The sequence below is a fragment of the Chiloscyllium plagiosum genome, chromosome 9 (genome assembly GCF_004010195.1).
Source record: "Chiloscyllium plagiosum isolate BGI_BamShark_2017 chromosome 9, ASM401019v2, whole genome shotgun sequence".
NCBI lineage: Eukaryota > Metazoa > Chordata > Chondrichthyes > Orectolobiformes > Hemiscylliidae > Chiloscyllium > Chiloscyllium plagiosum.
Genome location: NC_057718.1, coordinates 54312972 through 54318718, shown reverse-complemented (window position 1 = coordinate 54318718; position 5747 = coordinate 54312972).

Genomic DNA, 5747 nt, shown 5'->3' with positions numbered 1-5747 from the left:
GTTTGGGGGAAGTGGGAGGATTGGAAAGAGAAGTTGTTCAGGGTGAGGATCAGTTCAGTCAGTCGAAGGAGGGTGTCAGTGGAAGGGTACTGGTTGGTACGGCGGGAAAGGAAGAAGCGGAGTGCTTTGAGTCCTTCGTGATGGGGGATGGAGGTGTACAGGGACTGGATGTCCATGGTGAAAATAAGGCGTTGGGGACCGGGGAAGCAAAAATCATGGAGGAGGTGGAGGGCATGGGTGGTGTCCCGAACGTAGGTGGGGAGTTCTTGGACTAAGGGGGACAGGACCGTGTCGAGGTATGCGGAGATGAGTTCGGTGGGGCAGGAGCAGGCAGAGACAATGGGTCGGCCGGGGCAGTCAGGTTTGTGGATTTTGGGCAGGAGGTAGAAGCGGGCGGTGCGGGGTTGTGGGACTATGAGGTTGGAGGCGGTGGATGGGAGTCAAAATTAGAGTCATTGTGTCATAGAATCATAGATTCATAGAGCATGGAAACAGATCCTTCCTCCAACTAGTCAACGTTGACCATGTTTCCAAACTAAAATAATCCCACCTGCCTGCACATGGCCACTATCCCTCCAAACTTTTCCTATTCATGAACTTATCCAAATGTCTTTTAAATGTTGTAACTATACCTGCATCCACCACTTTATCTGGCAGTTCATTCCATACACAAACCACTCCCTGTGTAAAAAAGTTGCCCCTCCTGTCCTTTTTACATCTTTCTCCTCTCACCCTCAAAATATGCCGCCTAGTTTTGAACTCTCCACCTTAGGGAAAAGACCCTTGTCATTCACCTTATCTTCCTCTGTTTTTTTGTCTTCACTATTTATTGAGCTAGCCATTGGGATTTACCAGGCAATTTTCTAAATAAAAAAAACCTCAAAAAGGATAAACTGTGCAATAGATATGTTAGAAATGAAAGCTACTATTATTTTTAAGACCTAAATGGGCCTACCTATTTTTAAATGCTTACTTTTATTAAACTTTATCCTAACACCATTTGTAGTGGCTGTCTGCAGATGATTTCTCAGCTCCCACTAATGAGCTCCCGAATGATACACCAGGAAATTGTCCAGATTATATTAACAAAGCTGATCCCACAAAATTAAATAAGCCCATGAATTTAACAGTCCAATAATGCTCTTTTGACAAATGCCTGGTAGGAGGTGTACTAACACATTTTCCTGGAAAATTGATCTCAATATGTCTCACTGATAGAACAGTGTTCAATTTGGCTGCGATACCAGGAATGTTCAGATTGATTTCCAGTTCTTGCAAATAATTTATACATTGAATACAGAAATAAAACCACTGATTCAGCTTGGCAAAGTTACCTATTATCACAGTTCAAATTCATATTTCAGATGGAACATGAAATACAGTTTCCAAGCTGAGCTGAATTTGATGTTCAATCAAGTGACAGACTGGAAAGCAATCTAAACATTTCTACCCAATTTGTACAGTAGCATAATTGCAGAGCACAGCATAAGGCTTCCTTTGATAAGGAAATATATCCAATTCCACTTTTTTAAAGGTATCTTTATTGGAAAAGAGATTTTTTAACATTACAATAAACCAACAAAAAAAAACAACACAACTCAAAAAAACTCCAAAAAGAACAGAACTACACTCATGTACATATATGTATAAAGAAACACCTCAGTTAACAAACAAATAAATATGTAATAAATAATATGGCTCAGCATAACAAAACAATAGCTTGCAACCATTGAGAGTGTTAACCGATACACATTCACCTGTTTGTAATCCTTCCTCTCAGGATACCAGATTCATTAGGCACACTTGTCATGGCTGTATAAGTGCTCTTAGTAGAGTGACACATAAGTCTGCATCCAAGTAATCCAAAAAGGGCTGCCATGTCTTGTAAAAATTCTCAGGTTTTTGGTGCAACATACTTGTAAGAAAATCCAAAGGGATATGCTCCATAACTAACTTACGCCAACCTGAAAGACACGGGGTGGGGGGGTGGTGGGGGGGTCGGGGAGTGGTGCGGAAGGGATGGTTTTCAGACACCCAAACATAACAAAATGTTTTTCCTTGCACAGAAGACAAAGATATTAAAAAGTTTTTTTCCAATGCACGTCAAAAGGAAGCACACTGGGCAGGCTCAGGAGAAGACAGGTTGGGTCCATCTCCAATTCAGTCCCCAAGATCCTCTCTATTGCATCTACCACATCACTCCATAAGTCCGGAGCCTGTGGCAGGATTAAAGGCAATGAGTGAGAGTACCTGTGCTCATTTTACTTTAAGGACATGTTGAAGATACTCCCACTTCAAACTTTGAGAGGCGATCTGGGACAAGATGGACCCTGTGGAGAATCTTCAACTATGGAACATGAGTCCAATTGCAAATCAAAATCTTTCTTGCATTTTCCCAAATGTCCTCCCATGTCTCAGATGGGATTTTGCCGCCGACTGGCACTCACAGACCTCACGAAGCCACTCAGTCTCATCTGAGGGGCCACCCTCCAACAAATGATAAAGAGTGCTGACAAAGTGTGTTCTTAGAACTAACCACCCTCTTCCCTGTGTCGGATCTGTAAGGGTTGATTAAAAGTGTGGTACTTTTTTGATTAAAATCCCTGATCTGAAAAAAGTGGGAAAGGTCTCCACTAGATAGTCCGTACTTATGAGTTATTTGATCAAAGGACATCATTGTTTCTCCCTTAAATAAGTCACCTAGGAAAGACACACCCCCAGCTGCCCAGAGTTTAAACCTGGAGTCCATTATCCCCTGTTGGAAACCTGGCATACCAATTATAGGAGTAGGAAGTGATGTTTTGGCTATATTGCCCTCGATCTGCTACATTGCCCTCCATGCTTCAACAGTATTGATAACTATTGGATTATAACAATGTTCCTTAACTGTCCTCATTTTGTCTAAGTACAGCAAACTAATGAGGCGGTACTTTGACTGTGAAGTTTCGATATCTAACCATATTGAAGCAGAGTCCCCGCTGGCCCAGTCACTAACATAGGATAACAGAGAGCTTAATTGGTAGATTTTAATATCTGGAAGGCCCAGTCCCTCCTGTTTGTGGGGCAGTTGCAATTTTATTAGCTTGATAAGGGGCCGTTATGGTGCCAAATAAAAGAGCTGATCTAGCCATTGAGTCTCCTGAATGTTTGTCTAGTAAAGATCAAAGCAAGTTTTTCACATCGAGTATAACAGACATGGCAGGACATTCATTTTAGTTAGAGCTACCCGTCCTAACCAGGACATTGGAACCACCTTTGAAGGTGTTGTTTGATTTTGTCAAATAAGTGGACAAAGTTCGCCCGTAATAGCTGATCAGAGACAGGAGTGATGAATATACCTAATAAAGGAACCCACCCCCCCCACCATCCGCGCCCCCCGCCCCCAACCACCACCCTCCCCCCCCGTGACCATGTATAAGGAAGCTGAGATTCACCCTCAACATCAGATATTTTTTGGAGACTCCTGCCCATAGGCTTGGCCTCTGATTTTCTAAAATTAACCCTATAACCCAAAAAGACGCCAAATGAATTAATACATTGTATCAGATGAAGTACCGAAACTACAGGGTTCGACAGAAAGATAACATCATCTGCATACAATGTAATAGAACATAGAACATTAAAACGCAGGACAGGCCCTTCAGCCCTCAATATTGCACCGCCCTGTGAAACCAATCTGAAGCCGATCAAACTTATACTATCCCATTCTCGTCCGTATGTTCATCCAATGACCGTTTAAATGCCCTTAAGGTTGACGAGTCTATGACTGTTGCAAGCAGTGAATTCCACGTCCCTACTACTCTTTGAGTAAAGAAACTACCTCTGACATCTGTCATGGAGTCATAGATAGAGTCATAGAGATGTACAGCATGGAAACAGACCCTACAGTCCAACCTGTCCATGCTGACCAGATATCCCAACCCAAAATAGTCCCACCTGCCAGCACCTGGCCCATATCCCTTCAAACCCTTCCTATTCATATACCCATCCAAATGCCTCTTAAATGTTGCAATTGTACCAGCCTTCAGCACTTCCTCTGGCAGCTCATTCCATACACATACCACCCTCTGCGTGAAAAGGTTGCCCCGCAGGTCTCTTTTATATCTTTCCCCTCTCACCCTAAACCTATGCCCTCTAGTTCTGGACTCCCCAACCCCAGAGAAAAGACTTTGTCTATTTACCCTATCTATGCTCCTTATAATTTTGTAAATCTCTATAAGGTCACCCCTTAGCCTCCGACGCTGTAGGGAAAACAGCCCCAGCCTGTTCAGCCTCTCCCTATAGCTCAAATCCTCCAACCCTGGGCAACATCCTTGTAAATCTTTTCTGAACCCTTTCAAGTTTCACAACATCTTTCCGATAGGAAGGAGACCAGAATTGCATGAAATATTCCAACAGTGGCCGAACCAATGTCCTGTACAGCTGCAACATGACCTCCCAACTCCTGTACTCAATACTCTAACAAATAAAGGAAAGCATACCAAACGCCTTCTTCACTATCCAACCTACCTGCGACTCAACTTTCAAGGAGCTATGAACCTGCACTCCAAGGTCTCTTTGTTCAGCAACACTCCCTAGGACCTTACCATTAAGTATATAAGTCCTGCTAAGATTTGCTTTCCCAAATTACAGGTCCTCGCATTTATCTGAATTAAATCCTATCTGCCACTTCTTAGCCCATTGGCCCATCTGGTCAAGATCTTGTAATCTGAGGTAACCGTTTTCACCCCCTTGACCCAACACCAATTGTTGTGGCACTCCATTGGTCACAGGCCTCCGGTCTGAAAAATGACCCTCCATCATCACCCTCTGTCTTCTACCTTTGAGCCAGTTCTGTATCCAAATGGCTAGTTCTCCCTGTATTCCATGAGATCTAACCTTGCTAATCAGTCTCCCATGGGGAATTTTGTCGAACGCCTTACTGAAGTCCATATAGATCACATCTACTGCTCTGCCCTCATCAATCATCTTTGTTACTTCTTCAAAAAACTCAAAAAAGTTTGTGAGATATGAGTTCCCACGCGCAAAGCCTTGTTGACTATACCTAATCAGTCCTTGCCTTTCCAAATACATGTACATCCTGTCCCCCAGGATTCTCTCCAACAACTTGCCCACCACCAACGTCAGGGCTCACTGGTCTATAGTTCCCTGGCTTGTCCTTACCACCCTTCTTAAACAGAGGCATCACGTTAGCCAACCTCCAAGAGGCCCAACAATCACTTCTCTAGCTTCCCACAGAGTTCTAGGGTACACCTGATCAGGTCCTGGGGATTTATCCACTTTTATGCGTTTCAAAACATCCAGCACTTCCTCCTCTGTAATATGGACATTTTGCAAGATGTCATCAGCTATTTCCCTAAAGTCTATATCTTCCATATCCTTTTCCACAGTAAACACTGATGCAAAATACTCATTTAGTATCTCCTCCATTTTCTGCGGCACCACATAAAGGCCACCTTGCTGATCTTTGAGGGGTTCTATTCTGTCCCTAGTTACCCTTTTGTTCTTAATGTATTTGTAAAAACTCTTTGGATTCTCCTTAATTCTATTTGCCAAAGCTATCTCATGTCCCCTTTTTGCCCTCTTGATTTCCCTCTTAAGTATACTCCTCCTTCCTTTATACTCTTCTAAGGATTCACTCGATCTATCCTGTCCATACCTGACATATGCTTCCTTCTTTTTCTTAACCAAACCCTCAATTTCTTTAGTCATCCAGCATTCCCTATACCTACCAGCCTTTCCTTTCA